Source organism: Emydura macquarii, unplaced genomic scaffold, assembly GCF_026122565.2.
Source record: "Emydura macquarii macquarii isolate MOO-44397 ecotype Brisbane River unplaced genomic scaffold, CSIRO-AGI_Emac_v2 contig_2975, whole genome shotgun sequence".
Taxonomy (NCBI): domain Eukaryota; kingdom Metazoa; phylum Chordata; order Testudines; family Chelidae; genus Emydura; species Emydura macquarii.
This window is the reverse complement of record NW_027133112.1, coordinates 2315884-2335820: the sequence shown is the minus strand read 5'-3', so window position 1 is coordinate 2335820 and position 19937 is coordinate 2315884. Positions and strand designations below refer to the sequence as shown.

The 19937-nt window shown below is 41.6% G+C and overlaps 1 protein-coding gene across 11 annotated transcripts in view; it reads left to right on the top strand.

The window, feature by feature from the left end:
- The window catches only part of FHOD3 (formin homology 2 domain containing 3), a 586676-nt gene that overhangs the window by 414941 nt on the left and 151798 nt on the right, over positions 1-19937 (top strand). The window lies entirely within an intron of this gene.

Here is a 19937-nt window from a genome sequence, read left to right as displayed (position 1 = left end):
ACCCTGTGGCCTGTTACTCAGCTGTGAGGGTGTTTACTGAAGGCCTGACGGTAGCTGCACGCTTGAGGTTGCAAGATTCCCCCAGGCAGGTCCAGGTCCCAAGTTCAGAGCAGTGTGAGCCAGTCAGGCCCCACTTGCAGCTGGTGGGTCCTGCTGGTAAACACACAAAAGTTCACATTAATTCAGGTGCAGCCTACGGAATGCATTGGCATGACCGGTTGCTTCCCGGACCAGACCTTCTTGCCCCAGCTGTGCTGTGAGACAGTGTCCCTCAGGATGGCCCACCTGCACAAATGCCTTACGACAACAGCCAAACATTGTTGACCGCTGATAGGTCATAGAGTGGCCTGCACCCATGGGCTGAGGCTAGCTAGCCTGATGCTTAGGCCGCTTCAGTCACGGCCCCGGGATACAGTCCGAGCAGGTAGCTTCTGCACGGGGAGGCTGCGTTCCCCTCTACCCACCCCTCCCTGCACAAAAACCAAAAAAAAAAAACCAACAGCAGCAAGCCCTAGCCTCCCTAGACTAGTGACCGACTCCTCAGGATATGTGAAAGTGCGTTCCGTTCATGGAACAGGCTCCTTCACTTACCCTGATATCGGCCGCTTCGAGCAGAGGGTAAGTGCCATATCAGCACTGACCTAGGCTCACAAGGCATCTGGCCAATGGAGAAGAGGCGTCGGCACACCAACATAAAGGGCTTGCGGAATGTTCCTCTGCTTTATCAAGGGCAGAGCGGTACAGGTGCTGAAAGACAGTACAGCGACCATGTATTACATTGACAGGAGGGGGGAGCCGTTCGTCAGCCTTATGAAGGGAAGCTATCGGTCCTTAGGACCTGGCGGTGATCACCTCCCAGGGGTGATGAATAACAAGGCAGACCGCGTCAAGGGGTCGCTCTTCCTCACCACTATGGGTTGCTGCACCCACAAAGGGCATCTACAACCATCTGGAAGGGAGGTTTCCCCAAGGGGAATCTGTCTGTGTTGGACTGGAGCACTGGTCCACAGTGCTGCTCTCCCCAGGGTCAAGGGGTGGGGGCGATCCCCAATGCTGACCGTCTGTAGCGATCAGAGACCTTCATATTCACTTCCTGCCTTCCCCTCCTGCATACAGTCCTGCTAAAGATGAGGAGGAGTTAAACAAATGCCATCTCAATTGTTCTGGCCTGGCCACGCCAGCACGGGTTCAGCATACTGCTGGATTTCTCGATTGCCCATCTCGGGATCCTCTGAGTGAGCGCAATCCCAGCTCCCAGGATCACGGTCACCTTCGGTGCCCAGACCTGGACCGTAGACACCTCAGAGAATGATGGATCGGTGGCTGAGAGGTGACAAGCGAGCCGCTCAGAACAAGTCCAGTGCGTCTTGCTGGGTAGCAGGAAGCCCTCCACACAGGTCATGTACTGGGTTAAGTGGAAGTGGCTGTTGCCTGCAGGGAGGAGTCCCGGGGTATTCTACCCAGCCTCTTACCAGTGCAGGCGATCCTGGAAATACTTGCCACAGTTAAAGCTCCAGGGACTGACTGTGGCCTCCCTGAAGGCCCACCTAGCAGCCATATCAGCCTTCCATCAGTTGCTGGAGGGGGGATTGCGGTTCTCCCGTCTGATGTCGGTTCGGTTCCTGAAGGGGGTGGAAGACTCTATCCACAAGCCCGTGACCCGGTGCCTCCCTGGGATCTCGACCTGGTCCTTTCCTGGCCACGGGGCCCGCCCCCCCGGAACCCACGGCGTCATGCCCTCTACTCCGGCCTTCTGGGAAGGTGGCCTTCCTGGGGGGGTTCACCTCGGCAAGGAAGGTCTCCAGGATCAGGGCTCTGACCTTGGAGTTCCCCCTTTATACTGTAGTCTATAAGATAAGGTTCAGTTGAGACTGCACTAGGCCTTCCATCCCAAGGTGGTTGCCCAGTTTCATTGTGACCAACATATATTCACCCTATGTTTTCCCCGAACCACATGTTTCAGAGGAGAAGAGAAGGCAGCACTTGTTAAAAACGTGAGCGGGGCCCTGGCTTTTACATCAGATGTACAAGGAGAGCGATGCAGTTCTTCGTTGCAGCAGCCGACCGGATGAAAGGTTCACCAGTCTCTGCCTGGCGCATTTTCCTTGTGAATAACTTCCTGTATCGCATTCAGCTACGAGCAGGTGAAGGTGCCACTTTCAGGCGCCACCACAGCTCACTCAGCAGAGCTCAAGCTCCATCTATAGCCTTCCTAGCGGAAGTGCCAGGGCAAGGCATCTGCAGAGCAGCTGCCAGGTTGGCGGTACATACCTTCATGTCCCACCACGTCTCTGTCCAACAGGCGTGGGAAGATGCGGGCTTCAGCAGAGCTGAGCTGCAGGCAGCTCATCGCTAACTCCGGGCCACCTCCAAGGTACTGCTTGCTAGTCAGCTACAGTGGAATGGACATGAGCAAGCACTCAAAGAAGAAAACCAGTAACTGATGTTCTTTGAGACGTGTTGCTCATGTCCATTCCACAACCCACCCCCGTCCACTCTGCCGGAGTTGTCGGAAAGAAGGGACTGAGGGGGCATAGGGCCGGCAGTGCCTCATATACTGTGGCATGTGTGCGGGATTACAGGGGGCGCCGCAGCCAGCACTACAGTATCTGCTAAGGGGAAAAAAGTTCCAGTAGCCATGCATGGAGGCGTGCACACACCTATAGTGGAATGGACATGAGCAACACATCTCGAAGAACATTAGTTATTGCTAAGTAACCTTGTTTTATCCTTCCTGAAGTACGCTACACTTGATGAGTTTTACGATATTTTTGTCATTTTCATTTGCCCCATTGTTTTCTTCGTTTCATAGCTGGGTATTGGAGAATGCATAACAGCCAAATGGAAAAAACGTTCTGTCCCAAATCACACCATCCTAATACCCAACACACCATCCTCTGACACCTTCTCTGTTTAAATTTGAGTTCATCTCCTTTTGGACCTAATATTTATGCTAGTTACTTTTTTTTGTCATCTATATTTTAACCACTTTGGGGCAGATCTTGGCCCAAGTTCTGGATGAGTTGGGAGTGGGTGGGAGCAAGGTACCTTCACCCTCCCACTCATTTCATGCCATACTAGAGATTGTGTCATCTCTAGTTTCTTCACTCTAGGAAAATCCCCGAAAGCTGACTTTTTGAAATTCCAGCCATTCAGTGTCTTGAGAGGATATACTGCTTTGCTGACTATTCATCCATATGGCTATGTTTCTTTCTGGACATGCAGAGAAGTAGTCTGTATAATTGTGTCATATTTGATAAAAAGGTTTTTAAAAGCTAACGTTAATATAGTATCTAAGTCTTAGAATGCCTTGAAGTACTTAGAAGCATAGCTAACCGCTCTCCTTCATTATTTGAATTGGTTGCATCCTCTTTTCCAAGCTATAAGCATTAAAGCATCAAAAGAACATTTAGGCACTGTGACCCATATGTGCCTAGGGTAACCCACTTGGAAATGTCAAGGTCAGGGCAGGCTGCAAAAGGAGAGCAGATTCTCCCAGAAGTGGTGGCAAGCACTGAACTAGTCACAAACAGTGTTCTGATTTCCCACACTGGTTATCAATAAACTCCCCCCTTCCCCCCACACTGGCTGCCCCAATACACAGCCCCCTTTTCCTGCATTTCAGTCTCTGGCTCCCAATCAGCACCTAGCACCAGTAAAGAGATAAGTTATTTAAAAACCTCTATTCACTGTTCCAGAATGTTCTCCTGATCCCCAAAGGGTCAGCCACATTACCGGATCAATATTAGTTGGGATCTTATGCAGAATATCTGCTGCCAGCTAATCCTTTAGTATCTAAAGGAAAGAAACAAACAAGATGAGAGATGTTAAATGGTCAAAGCAATTAACTACATATGAATGACTTCAAAGTCCATATATATCAGATTCTTAACAGTATTGTGGAGATTGCAGGCTGGTACAGTTCCTCTGGGTCACATCCAGTACCTGGATGGGTCTGTTAGTCATTTGTTCAAAGCTTCAGTTGTAGAGATGTTGAGCCAGAGGTAAGAAGCAGGACTGAAGACAAGATGGAGCTGGTGCAGCAGCCTTTTATAGTTTCTGCCATGTGGCTTGTTGCAAACATAAGCTCAGAGCACATGGGCAGAAAAAACTGGGGAATCATTTGAGAAAGGGGAAGCCTATACAGGAAGGATGGGCTCCACCTAAACTAGAATGGAACTAGATTTCTGGCACGTAAAATTAAAAACGCCATGGAGCAGTTTTTAAACTAAGGGCTGGGGAAAACCTGATAGGTGCGGAGGAGCACGTAGTTCGGACAGAGACATCCCTTAGGGGAGGATCTATTTATGGAGATTCTCTATATCTTAGTAAAGAAGAAAGGAAGGAAGAGGATAAAATATGGGTAGGATCTGATGAGAAACAGTCAAATGAAAAAGAGTTCCATTCAGTTGCACAAGATAATAGGCAAATAGCTAAGTGCTTATATACAAATGTTAGAAGTCTAAATACTAAGATTGGTGAACCTGAGTGAGTGCCTCATATTAAATTATATTGATATAATAGGCATCATAGAAACTTGGTGGAATGAGGAGAATCAATGGGATATAGTAATACCAAGGAACAAAATATATTGGAAGGACAGAATAGGTCATACTGGTGGAGGAGTGACACTATCTGTGGAAAAAAAGCATAGAGTCAAATGAAATAAAAATCTTAAATGAACCAAACTGTGCCATAAAATCTCTATGGATAGTACTTCCATTCTTGAATAATAAGAACATAGCAGTAGGGATATACTACCAACCACCTGACCAGGGCGATGGTGATAGTGACTGTAAAATGCTCAGGGATACTAGAGAGGCTATAAAAAGAAACTCAATAATAATGCGGGATTTCAACTATTCCCGTAACGACTGAGTACATGTCACCTCAGTACAGGATAAAGAGGTAAAGTTTCTTGACACCATAAATGGCTGCTTCTTGGAGCAGCTAGTCCTGGAACCCACAGGAGGAGAGGCAATTCTTGATTTAGTTCTAAGTGGAGCACAGGATTTGGTCCAAGAAGAGAATATAGCTGAACTGATTGGTAATAGTGACCATAACATAATAAAATTTAACATCCCTGGGGGGCAGAGAAACACCAAACCAGCCCACCACAGTACCATTTAATTTCAGAAAGGGGAACTACACAACAACGAGGAAGTTAGTTAAAAAGAAATATAAAAGGTACTGTGAGAAAGTGAAATCCGTGCAAACTGTATGGAAACTTTTTAAAGACACCATAATAGAGGCTCAATTTAAATGTATACCCCAAATTAAAAAACAAAGTAAGAGGACCAAAAAAGTGCCACTGTAGCTAAACAACAAAGTAAAAGAAGCAGTTAGAGGCAAAAAGGCATCCTTTAAAAAGTGTAAGTTAAATCTACTGAGGAAAATAGAAAGGAGCATAAAATCTGACAAGTGTAAAAATATAAATAGGAAGTCCAAAAAAGAATTTGAAGAACAGCAAGCCCAAAGACTCAAAAAGTAACAGCAAAAAAAAATATGTAAGTACATCAGAAGCAGGAAGCCCGCTAAACAAGCAGTGGGGCCACTGGATGATCGAGGTGCTAAAGGATCACTCAAGGAAGATAAGGCTATTGCGGAGAAACTAAATTAATTCTTGGCATCAGTCTTCACTGCTGAGGACGTGAGGGAGATTCCCAAACCTGAGCCATTCTTTTTAGGTGACAAATCTGAGGAACTGTCCCAGATTGAGGTGTCATTAGGGGAGGTTTTGGAAGAAATTGATAAATTAAACAGTACTAAGTCACCAGGATCAGATGGTATCCATCCATTTGCAGAACTACTAATCGTGATATGTAACCTATCATTTAAATCAGCTTCTTTACCAGATGACTGGAGGATAGCTAATGTGATGCTAATTTTTAAAAAACTCCAGAGGCAAGTCCAGCAAATACAAGTTGGTAAACCTAACTTCAGTATCAGTCGGATTTGTTGAAGCTGTAGTAAAAGAACAGAATTTTCAGACACACAGATGAAGACAGTTTGTTGGGGAGATATCATGCCTCACCAATCTATTAGAATTTTTTGAGGGGCTCTACAAGCATGTGGAGAAGGATGATCCAGTAGATATAGGTACTTAGATTTTCAGAAAGTCTTTGACAAGGTCCCTCACCATATGTGCTTAAACAAAGTAAGCGGTCATGGGATAAGAGGGAAGGTCCTCTCCTGGATTAATAAGATCAGTAACTGGTTAAAAAATAGGAAACAAAGGGTAAGAATAAATGGTCAATTTTCAGAATGGAGAGAGATAAATAGTGGTGTCCCCCAGAGGTCTGTACTGGGACCAGTACTGTTCAACATATTCATAAATGATCTGGAGAAAGGGGTAAACAGTGAGGTAACACAAATTGCAGATGATACAAAACTACTCAAGATAGTTAAGTCCAAAGCAAACTGCAAAGAGTTACAAAGGGATCTCACAAAACTAGTTGACTGGGCAACAAAATGGCAGATGAAATTCAGTGTTGATAAATGCAAAGAAATGCACATTGGAAAACATAATCCCAGCTATACATGTAAAATGATGGAGTCTAAATTAGCTGTTACCACTCAAGGAAGAGATCTTGGAGTCATTGTGGATAGTTCTCTGAAAACATCCACTCAGTGTGTAGTGGCAGTCAAAAAAGCTAGCAATGTTAGGAATCATTAGGAAAGGATAGATAATAAGACAGAAAATATATTGCCTCTTTATAAATCCATGGTATGCCCACATCATGAATATTGCATGTAGATCTGTTCACCCCATCTCATAAAAGATATTTTGGATTTAGAAAAGGTGCAGAAAAGGGTAATTAAAATGATTAAGAGTATGGAAAAGCTTAATAAGTCTGGGACTCAGAGGAGATATGATAGAAGTCTATAAAATCATAACTGATGTGGAGAAAGCAAATAAGGAAGTGTTATTTACTCCTCATAACACAAAAACTAGGGGTCACTAAATGAAATTAATAGGCAGCAAGTTTAAAACGAATAAAAGGAAGTATTTCTTCACACAGCGCAGAGTCAGCCTGTGGAACTCCTTGTCAGAGGATCTTGTGAAGGCCAAGACTAGAATGGGGTTCAAAAAATAACTTGATAAGTTCATGGAAGATAGGTCCATCAATTGCTATTAGCCAGGATAGGCAGGGATTGCTGTTTCCGAGAGGCTGGGAATGGCTAGTGAGATGGATCACTTGATGATTACCTGTTCTGTTTATTCCCTCTGAAGCACCTGGCATTGGCCACTGTCAAAAGACCACGAGAGTCCTGTAGCACTTTAAAGACTAACAAATTTAATTTCTGCAGGCATAAGCTTTCGTGGTCTGTAACCCACTTTGTCAAATAGAGGACAGGATACTGGGCTAGATTGACCATTGGTCTGACCGTTTTTATGTTTTTATGAAAATCACTTGCAGTCCCTCTGACCACAGGCATGTCCCTACATGTCCTGATAGCTCAGAGGTGTAGCCCCTGGCTTCTCTCTCTGGGCTCATTGTATAGTCGATGGCCCTCGATGAGTTATCAGTGCTGATGCTAATCTGCCTGGGGGTTTTAACCCAGCAGCACAGCACCAGTTTTTGGATACAGATACATCACACTTACCCATAATTTACAATAACCAGATGATACGTACACATCAACAATATTACCATACTTAGCAAATTATAACCTTTCCAATGGTACCTTACATAGCATATCTTGTGAGAATCATTGCAATTTTGTCATATTGGTATTAAATAATATTATAAATGGTCACTCATATACCAGACAGCCTCATAGGCACCACACCTCTGTTAATCTCAAACTTCAATTTTTTATTTTTATTTTTTTTGTGAAAGCAACCTAACAGCATTAGGGCAAGACTAAGGGTTCAGCAGTGGTTTTCCACTTAGATCAAGGCAGAGTATTTTCCTATTGGGACCAAAAGTTCCTGTAGGCCACATCTCTGTATTAATGAAAATGAAGCTGACCCACAAAACTCTAGACCATGTTTTTGCCATACCTGGCGTAAGACCTGTTTTTTTGTAAGCTACTTCTTAGCATACCATTTTCCCTTCCCTTTCAGGATCATTATGCAGAGAAGACATTATGGATGGACTATTGTTTCAAAAGTTTGTGGGCTAATCATTGTACCTGAGTAGTAGAGATATTGTTTTCTAAAAGGCATATCCTGGCCTCAAAATTATGCACAATTATACCAAGAAATTTCATAGAGACTTCTCTCTTTTCTATTTTTTTATAGAAATGTCATTCCTATGGAATCTTAGCAAGTCTTTATTCATGTTGTATCTGAGTTTAGTCACAGAGCTGGTGGAAACTTGGCAAAAAAACCCTGCAAAAATTTCTTCAAAATATTTTTGTTGTTTTTCATCAAAATATTACAATTTCAATAAATATTGTTCCAATTCTCAAAAATTTCAATAAGCAGCCAGCCTTAATCTACTCCCCATGGGGGCATGTTTGTTGTGGGTACCCAGTCCCACCTTCACTGTCCATACGAATAAATACATGGAGCATTGTCATAGCGAAGGATATGTTACATCTACAAAGGTATATCAAAAGCCAGTTATCAGTACTCTTCCCCTAGTGAAATTGTGAGTGCCTGACCTCTGGAGGTTTAACATTTCCAGCTGCCACAGCCTGGTGATATCCTTGTTTCCCCCTATGTAATTCAGCCCATAGAAATTACAGGAGGAGAAGGCCTAATTGTTCACCTGGGATCAGATCTAGTGTTCACTGAAGTCAATGGAAAGAGTCCCTGTTGCCTTCAGTGGGCATTGGATCAGTATATCCCCTAGCAAGTGCAGGTTGTTACTTACAGTATATTTTGTAGGGCTCTGTCCATTTTAGTTGTAAAATATATCCCCAGCTATGAGGCTTCTGCCACTTTCCTTGGAGACTCTTCCAAATTTGCTTCACCATTAGGAAAACTTTACTGGTATTCAGCCTAATTTTCTTTTTCTCTCTTTTACTGCCTTGCTTCTTCTGGTAGTTACATGGTACACATGCCACTTGATTTCTCACATCTGTCTTTTTCACTGGAATAACTTCATTGGCTTCAGTGGAGCTACTCCTGATTTGCACTCTCGGGAGATCAGAATCAGTCCCAAATAGTATAGCGTGTTTCCTTTTAGGCTATATTCTCCTTGGATATTTATGGACTTCATTCCCCAAATCACTGCAAGCTCCAGGTTGTTCCTCAGACTACTCCTTTGCAGAGTGTTCCTCTTCTCTTTCTTTCTAACCCATTCAGATGGTTTGGCACCTATTTTGCTTTTATTTACCACATCAAACAGGTTGTTCAGAGTCATCTGTTTTGTGTCAACGGGTAGGATTTACTGCAATGGCAAGGAAATAAGTCTTCCAAAAGGAGAAATTTATGGTGGCAGTAAAGCAGAAAGGCAATAGTGTCCAAATTCTGTTTTCATTTGCAATGTTGTAAATCCAGAGAAGCTGTCTGAAGCCAGTGCAGTTACTCTGATTTACACCAGTGTAATTGAGAGCAGACTTTGGTTTTAAGATGGGAAAAGATCAGACTAGATATCTTTTAAGGGCAACCAAGTGGAGAACATGTAGGTCTTTTTCATCATTTTGGCAACCATCTTCCAAAGTACATGTACCACTGTTTTATGTGTAGTTCAAAACAAATAAGGGCCAAAATCTGTTCTGTTAGAGTGGTTTAACATAAAGCAAAAATCATCTTTATATACCCATTACAAATAATTAACTAAAATTATACTAGCTCGGGGGAGGGGGAGGGGGGAGAGGGGTGTTATAGACAGGCATACTGCTTTTATAGACAGGCATACTGCTGCAGGCAGATTTCTGTTACCTAGACCCTTGACATTTACTTCTAGGCCTTACGCTCACATGGTTGCCTTGCACTAGACCCCTTTCAGTTTCCATTATGCAGGTGAGCTTAGTAAAGTTTGGAGACTCTTTAATCCTATTAAAATATGACATTTAGAATGATTCAGGGGTGGCATCTTGTGAGCATTCTCTGTCCTGCTCTGAATTTACTGGTCTAAATCTATTGGCCTAGCATAGCATTTATTATTAAAATAATAGATTTCTTAACAGTGTTTCTATATTTTATGTGTGAATCTAGCTTTTTCCAGCCATACCAAGTCAAAGGAGACAATAAAGAGTGGCATGATCTTGCATTGTAGTGTAGTTTTCATTTTACACCCTTAAAGAAACTTGTGTGCAGGGGTCACATGAGCATTAATAGACAAGTCAAGTGACTGTGTTTCACTTTCGGTTCCCCTAGTGACAGAGCTGAAGGCATATAGTTTGATGTGCAGCTGGGTGGTACTGGGATTTTTCAGTATGGTTCTCACGTAATGTGCTCCTCATGGGCCCATTCATACACAGCAATACACCAGGACCTGCTGCTCCTCACAGTCATTCAAATGAGCACATTTATGAGCCAATTCCACAAAATCTGACCAAGTGTTTCCTTTGATCATTATTACACAAAGAACATTTTCTACCCCAGAAATATTTCAACTGAATTCCGTCAGCAAGACTTAGTGAGCTTTCTCTGGGAAATCGAAAGTAGATGTACACTAATGGATTTTATGGGCATTTGAGCAAAAAAGTCTATCTATGTTTTACAGGGGACTTAAATATAAAGTGTTTCCAAATAATCTACTGAGACATATAATGTTGTGAACTATTACGTTTAGATGTTCATGCCATCGTATGAGACTCCCCTTTTTATTTTTTTAGTTTATAATGTTTTTCTTGGCTGTTATTTGTATGGTCATTGTTTTTAAATTGCCAAAATAATAACATGAGGATAAGTCACTCTACATGTTCAGCTGGAGCATTGTATTGCAAGAAAATAATGGAGCCTATATTAAGATGTTCTTATCTATAGTGGTACCAGAGGAACCCAGCAAGCAAGCAACAAATAGTTATTCTGGGATTCCTATCAGACCCAAATAAGCAGGCTCATTTGGTGACAGAAGCTGTTACGACTTTACACTCTACTAGTAGTACATCAACTGTATAGGAAGTATGACCATTTCCAGGGTATGTTTCCCCTGAAAGTTCCCAATCTTATTTTCAGAGGGGTAGCCATGTTAGTCTGTATACAGCAAAAACAATGAGAGTTCTGTAGCACTTTAAAGACTAACAAATTTAATTTCAGCAGGCATAAGCTTTCGTGGGCTTCAGCCCACGTCCTCAGATGCAGTTGGTAGAAATAATACAGCAAATATTGGCAACATATATAGGAGGCAATATTTGCTGTATTATTTCTGCCAACTGCATCTGAGGACGTGGGCTGAAGCCCACGAAAGCTTATGCCTGCTGAAATTAAATTTGTTAGTCTTTAAAGTGCTACAGAACTCTCGTTGTTTTTGCAATCTTATTTTGTGTTTTCCTCCAGGAGGACTTGGTAGAGGAGGAAAGAAGCAGCAGCTAGAGATTAAGGACATGGTGTACCTGTGATGAGTATACAAGTCTGCTAGCATCCCCTGGAGAAGGACCTCACAATCAAGATGCACTTTGCCATACTACTTCCACTGGGGAAAAGCCCTTCAGAACTAGACAATAGTGTAGTGTTTCTGCAAGCAGGTTTTCAGTGTCCCATTTAGAAGAGCCTCCCTAGAGTAACTCAGGGAAATCCTAGATTTCCTACCTGCACCTTACATAATCCCTTATTAGTGGAGTTATGCTGAGCCTTAGAATGGGGCTGGACTTCCTTCAAGTCCCTTGGAAAAGGTGGGGGGTTATTCTCTAGAAACAGGACAGGGAGCTGTGCAAACATTAGAACTGTTTTTATATGTGTTGATGTTTTGAAGACCATTCAGCTACATGAAAGGATTACAGCTGAAGACTTTTTCTTTCACTAGAAAACTGGATGTAAGTATGAGATCCTAAAAAGGGTTTTCTCTGCTTAACTTTGGACTCTTGCCAGCTTCACAGCCCATTGCTTTGGCCATATTGGCCCATACATGTTTGTGGTGAGCCAGGCCTCCAGGGGTTGGTAGGCCCAAAGTACATCTAAGGCTTTTTATAATTTTTGTTTTGATTTCCATGGCTTCTGACATTCTGATCATAATCAAGCCCTAATTCCGCCCCCCCCCCCCCCCCCTTTTCCAGAATTTGCCATGCCAAAATTGTAGCTCTAGTCAGGGGGTTTTGTGTTCTGCTGACTTTCCATTATGATATCTGATATTTCTTGGTCCTATGGAAACGTGAATCCAAAGTACTATGGCACAATTGAAAATCCAGTGGCAGATAGGTTTGGGTTTTTTTTAAAATTAAATTATGATGAACAATGTCAGATCTTTTTGGTTTGGCTGACCCTGCTATTAAAAAGAGAAAAGCGCAATCAGGGTTGCATATGGCACTTGACTCTGCTGGCCTGTCAGGAGCTACTGTAATGCAAATAATAGATAGCAATAATAATAACAACAAATAAGTAGGGACACCCAAGATTAAGGATTTAAGGGGGCCGATCTAATGATGGGACATCATGGTGAACTGGAGGGGATTTGTAGAAAGTAACATTTCTTCTTTAATGGAACAACATTGAGTTGTACTTTCTCTTGCCTGAGATTTGCCCTGTTCTCTTGCCTGAGATTTGCCCTGTTTCTGTGTCTGGGACAGTAATCCAAGGCAATTAACATCTCCTGCAGAACTGATAAACGCAGAGGCACAGGCTGCAGTATTGATATACTGGAGGACCCATTCATAAATACTCTAGGCCACCTAACATTATAGTTCTTCTTGAAGTAAAATGACATAAGATGATTTATGGGGATGGAGAGGATGTTCTTTTCTATTTATTTCATCATGAGTTGTAAGAACAGTGGTCCTCAGAAAAGAGTGGTGCGTGACCCAGCAACAGTTCATAACATCAAGTCATTGTTAATCTCTGACAACAATACGTTTACCCTTAAAAATAGTTCTGTTAGGGTCCTGCTATTTTAGCTAGGGAAGGGATTCCCTTGCCTCATGCATTGTGCAGGTGGTTCAGAAGAGCAGATGAAATGAAGAATGAAGCAATGCAGATTTGAAGAGACAGCCGATGAAATGGGGAAGCTGGAAAAAAAGTAGATCTGTATCTTGAGACAATTTGAAAGAAAGTCCTAGAGTGATCTGGAGGAAACTAAGGGAATACAATGGATGAGAGGAATTAAGAAACTGGTTAAGAACCGTTTTCTCTCCCAACCTAAACCATATGTATTAGAATCTATTAATTTATAGGGTTCTTGTCCTGTTAATTGGATTTGCACCAGTCTGCCACTGACCTTGAGAAATTTGCACAGACCCTCTGTGCATCAATGTATCCTTTCGTAATATGTGTGTAACAGTGTGAATTGCTTTGGGTTCACTGAGCCAAAGGCATTATATAAGTATGATGTAGGTGCGAGGTGGTATTTATCATATTTTATAGAAAAGGAAATAACAGTAAGCTAAAAAGCAAAGAGCACTGTCACATGAATACCAAAAGCAAACACATTTCCCCTTACACCACCCTTCTTCTCAGTGACAAATATTATCTTGTCTTGGCCCCACTCATCATCAACGTGGGTTTGATTTACAACAAAGGCAATGGAGCCTTCTGAACCAGTTTGGTACCGGACATGGAATTTGTGCTGCAGTGGAATTTCGGTGGCATATTAGGGACAGTCCATTGTATCAATGTATGCAGCCACAAACCAAGATACACATTGCTGAGGACTGCAAAATGAGTCAGTTTCCTGGAGGTCTTCGTGCCTTGCACATCATTGATAAGAACGCTGTGGCTTGGCTTGATCAGATTGCATACGCCAAATAAATAAATACTCTTATTTTCCGAACTGAAATAGAGGTCTTGGTTAAACGCCATGGCACAGAAATGGCAGGATTTTTTTTTTTTTATTTATTAATTAGACATACTAGTTTTCTATTTGATCGCTAATTCAAGTGAAACCCTTTCTACACAGTGGGCCAAATTCCTGCTAATGTATGCCATAGGCAACCCATTATCAGTAAGATTGCATGTGGTGTAAGTCAGCAGACTACTAATTAAAGTAAAGCCATTTTATTGAAAATACTTGATGGACATGATATGGGACTTTGTTTGTTAACTTTTATTTTTTAAGGGGCAAAAAAATCTCAAGAATGTAAATAACCTTTTCTTCCAGAATCATAATTTGATTAATTTGAAATGTTGGCAACTTTCCTTTTTGTTGTTTAGCCTCCATGTAAGACTAATTAAACCTGTTCCATCAGTGAAAGGAAAGACTGTACCAGAACTCTCCTAAAAGGAAGAAAAAGGGTGGCTTTTAATTACCAGAAATGGTTCAGAGCATTTATTTGTTTTATAAGGGCTGAAGCAGTTAACTATTAACTGCACTGTTTATCCTAGGAAAGTGGAATCTGAGCCATAAATTTATAACAGCAGCAAGCAATCCTGGAAGGAAATAAAATTGATACCCACTATGACTTGTAAAGACCTCTGCTTGATGGAACATTTTTCATTTTCTATTTATTCACCTGTAAGGAGTTCAGGAAAGCCGCTTTCCAAGTCCTGTGCGAGAGAGAAAACAGAGCTGATATTTGAATGGAAAAAAAAATCTGAAAAGTGCCTTGAAATCAACCCTAATATTTCATTTAAAAATAATGTTGGGATGGATAGTGTCCACAGTCATATTATCTCACTTCGGTGAGCATGAACTGTAGTCACTTCAGTGATGTGCAGTGAGTGTTTAAATAGGGTAATTTGAAGAAATTAAAATGAAGAGAGCTTGTATGCTGATGGTTTAATTTTTAAATCTTTGGCTTTTCCTCATTAGCAGTAAGTAGTACACAAAGGTGTTTGCTCACTTGGTTGTTTCGGGAAAGTGAGAGTACATTGTCCTGTAACTTAACTGGGATTGCCCAACCTTATCATTCTGTGGACCACTTTATAAGTGAGAGATTTTTCTCATGACCTTACCTTCCCTCCGAACATTTCAGTGCCCCCACTGCTTTGCTCTCAAGATATTTACTTCTGCAGACTGTCTAGGCAGGACTCCTAGGCCACTAGTGGTCCCAAGACTACCTTTCAAAAATCACTGGCCTAGCGCTTGATCAAGTGCACATTAAAGTCAGAGGCAAAACAGGATGACTTTAATGGCAGTTGAATCAGGCCCTAAAAGAACAGGAATCAAAAATTGAACAGAGATCTTTGGTGCATTAATATCTCATTCAGTAAAACTTGTATAAACTGCTCATGCAAACCATATGATTTGTGGTGAAAAAACTCAAAATAAACATTATTATAAAAACATCCTAATGCTAGTTCCTCTCTGTCAAGATATTATATACCAGATTCTGCTGATCTTAACTACACTGAGTAATACCTTATCTTACTTCATGAAAAGTCCCATTGATACTAAGGACAACAGAATCTTATATTGAAAATTCTTTCTCTCTTAGACAGAAATATCTTCCCAGTTACTTCCTTCAAATTCCTTGTTAGCCATTTCTTTCTGTTGGAAAATAATAAAGCATTTGAGACATCCCTGTGCTTCAATTTGCATGTTGGAACATTGAGAGGTTGAGACACTAAAAACTATGCTTGTTGATATACTAAACTCTGCACTGTATGGACCAATCTTGTGCTGACTGGGGGATGAACTGGATAACCAAAACAGGTCTTCATCTCGGTTATCAGATTCTGTGATATAGCATAACATAGTGTGATGCTTTTAACTCTTGGGGAAGGATCAGAGTCACAGACTTTAGAATGTTCAAACACCTTGTTTTTGAAAGCTTTAATCCAGATCTATTGACTTCTAGCTATACTGCTCTTCCTAATAATCCTGGTTATTTAATAGTTGTAGCATCCTTTTCCCTTGTGTTCTCAGAGACTGCTCCCAATCAAATTGTAGGGTACACAGATGATATATTCAGACTCCACTAATGAATGTTTACAGTTTGGATTTGAGAAAAAAAGAGTCATGTAAAGGAAATGTCAAGATTCTTGTGTGTCTGTATGTGAGTTATTGTCTTTAGTTATCACCTTACTGACATTGATTTTCCCTTTCAAATAAACTTGCAGGTTGCCTTTCAGTCCTTTTTTTTTTTTTTTTCCCTCCCCTTCAGTCTCTGTGCTTTTAAAGCTTAAGTTTCTTTAACTTGAGGAAGCTATTTAATATCAGCAGCAGAAACAATGATACATTCAGATTTTATTTTAAATTAATTTTATTTTATTTTTAAATTAAAAGAAAGGAGAAAGGATAATTCATTACTTTTAAAGCTTTGGCTACATTGCTTTTCGATTCCCCTGATGTATTCTGTATCCATAAACTGCACTTTATAATCTTTCTAAGCCTACATATACTTTAAAGGGGCTATAAATAATTCCCTGTCTAACTTTGGGTTCTCGCCATGGGAACAACTGAGCAACAATTTTGCCCTATTAGATGTCTGTTTGTTCCCTTGGCTGATGATAATCTTTTTGAAGTATTTTTCCCCCATTGGTGGATAACAGTAATCCATTTTAAAGCTGAATTTTAATGTATCAATTGTTCCAGAATTTGTTTTTACAGTTTTAAAGCACTAATTGCCACATTTCTGATTTGTGACTGATATCATGGTACCCAAGTATGCCAGTGGTGGCTTTAATGTTGGTCAAACATGCCAATCCACACAGGACTAGCTGCAAATTTTGTAGAGATAAATATTTGCTTTGTGCTGAACTTGATAAAACAACTAGGCCACTGCTGAAAACCATGCCAGGTTTTGCAGCTTAATTTCACTGAATAGTTTCCACTGAATCATTTATCTTTATCTAATTATACTACTGAATTGGCACAAAATATAGATATATATGTAAGAGAATGAGAGAGGGAGAAAGAACGAAAAAGTATTGCTAAGTTACTCCTTCTTTTATTCACACAAAAACAAACATATGCATAATAATAAAGGCCCAATTGGAGCTGCCAGGTGTATTCAGAAATCTGTTCGCTCTTCCCATTTAATCTGTCTCCTTTGTCTGTTCGCCTCTCCCATATTTTATTATATAAGTGGCATTCCCTGTCTTTATTTTTCAATTTTAACAAATATTTTGGAGCACATTTTCCTTTTTATACCATTGCTTAAACAAATAATCTGCAGAAAATGTTGTATTTCATCTATTATGTTAGCTATTTATAAGTAGAAAATCTATTTTCCATCAATATTGAAAGTCAGATGGCACTGGAACTATTTGCTGAATTTAGAAATGAAAAACACTGTTCATTCTGCAGATATTTTAAGAATAGGATTGCCAATCATTCCAGGCACAAATCTGCCCCACTTTCATAACAACTTCACTCTAGAGATCAAATTCTGAAGCTGTATGTTCAGTTGCTCATGAAGAGCTTTTCCCAGTTATGGACCCTGAATCTGTATCTTTCCTCAATATGTCACTTCAGCTATTTCCACTGTGTGAATTCCACAGTAGCTGGCATGGTTCAGTTTGACTCCACAGCCAGAAGCCAATGCATATTTCCTTCTCCCCCTCCTCCGCTGGGATCTGCATAACACACATGGGGACGATCACCCCCTTGCTCTGATTCTTCCTAGCCCAACTGCCACATGTGTCCCATCCTGCTTCGGTTGATATCAGCAGAGTCACTGAGCCTTTCTAACATCCAGATGAGGGTCAGACTCCTTCTGAGCTGCTGACATTGAGAGAGAATACAGGATAAGGGTCACCATGGCCTGGGAAGAGGTCCAGCAGATGACATCTCTAAAAGGAAGCCATTATCTAAGGCGCACAGTTTGGACCTATCAGTCTATTGCACCACTACTGGATATCTTGGGAGAAGGGAGGACAGAGAGTTATTCACTCTTAAGCTATTCACTCTTAACTAAGAGTGCTACCACATGAATGCTCCATGACTACATCATTTGAAACAGGATACTTTGAAATGATGCACAAATGGCTTGAGTTGCTAGTTATTTGACAGCTAGAAACTATGCTGCAAATGGACTTGTCCATGGGTTCAAAGCCTGATTTGGTGCAGGCAGTGGTAATGTATGCTCCCAGCTGGTTATCTGATTTTGACTGTCCTGTCCTGACATCATGCAAGCAGTAACATGTGAGAAGACATGCTGTTTTTTTAACCGTGGAAGTGAAGTTTCCATTGTATGAGACATTTTCTCTTGTAAGCAGCACTTATCAAATTTGGTACAAAATTCTCCTGATGCAGCCCTTACATTGATGAGCACTTAGTAGGACGAGTAGTTTTATGTCAGTGGATCTACTTAAAGAAAGGAGTGTTCGCCAACCTGAGGAAGGGTTGCACAGGCAGGTCTTAATTTTGTATCCATGAAATGAAATATTCCAAGTAGTTTGATTTCTCCTTTATGGATGAATGAGGCAGCCTTTCAGATAAAATATTACTTCAGTTGAAGTGTGTGGGTGGAAATTTTCTGCATTAGGGTTCAGCCTACATATGCCAAAATTTACCCAAGAGCAAATATTGATGGCGGAGTTAACACCCCTCCTCCCCAGCCCCGGGCAAGTTAACATTTAAACATAAAGGCTTGTGAACATAAACATTGACAGCGCCATTATAGTTAAGGAATTGTCAGTGTAAAGCAGGGTTCCCAACCTTTTTGGCTCAAGGGCTACAGATATCATTTTTACAGCCCTGAAGGGCCACCAGTCTCCACCAGCAGCCCCCTCCCCGCTTCACTGCAGCCATACAGAAGGAGTTCAGCGAGGAGGCTGCCTCCCTCCTCACTGATCTCCCATTCCCCTGGCTACTGCAGGAGAACCGCACACGTCCTGTAGCCCTATGTGCTCCATCAGGGTCCCTTGGCAGTAGCTCCCTTCTGCAGCCAGGGGGACAGGAGATCAGTGCTCCCCTCCCTCTGGCTCCAGCAGGGACCCCAGCACCTAGGGATCCAGGCGGAGCGCTTTGCCATGCTGGCGTACTCCCTGCTATGTCCCTTGGCTGCAGCAAGGTGCCTGCACCGGTCTTGTAGCCCCGCAGCAATGCGCTCCCCCTGGGTCCTTAGGCAACAGCTTCCTTCTGCAGCCAGCGGGAGGGGAGTGGCAGGCTACTTTGAAAGCCCCCCCCGGCCACGGGTTGGGAGCCACTGGTGTAAATCGTTACACTGTGATCTATGAACCGTGGTCTAAAGCCAGCTGCTGTTATGCTTCCAGAGTCTGGCTGATACAGGAATAGCAGCAAGTGCAGCACTGCTGTTATAGGCACTCCACCTTAGCAGGAGGCCAGATGCTGGCAAAGCTAATGCTCAACTGGTAGCTAGTAGGGTGAAGGAGGTAAGAGGACCACTCTTGATTGGCTGTTTTTCATGCCATTTGCTTTGTATAATTTGAATTTTTGAGGTCCTGAGAGGTCTCCAAAAGAGAAAAAATGACCCCCCCGCATGATTCTAATTATGCTTCAGGTTTCAGAAAAGGGTTTCAAATGCTGCCATCTCACTACAATATCAGTAGATCAAGCTTTGAATATAACATAATCAATGCAAGTGTAACAAACTTTGTACCTGATACTTGCTTCCATTGAATCCACTGGCAAAAATCCTCTTGGCTTTACTGGGACAACATTTGGCATTTTAAAGCTGGATATCTTATATTAAGATTATTGTACTTTGCCTCAACAGTGCCACTGAAAACTTTGTTTTCACATTAGTGACATTCAGTTTTCTTCCGACACCAAAATACACTAATTTCAAGCAAACAAATAAAAACCCATAGAGCATCCCTCTAGAATTTAAGAAAGAAAAATCTTGCAACTAGAAAAGTGAGTGACATATGAGGCCATTAGAAATTTCATTGCCATTTGTGGTGTTGCATTTAAAGTGATATCTCTTTTGTATATAACATACATAATGGCATTCTTCAGTAAGTCAAATGGAGAACTGGACCAATTCCTATAAAGAAAGAGAAACTGAAAGAGAAATCTTTTAAAAATTTTCCTTAGGTG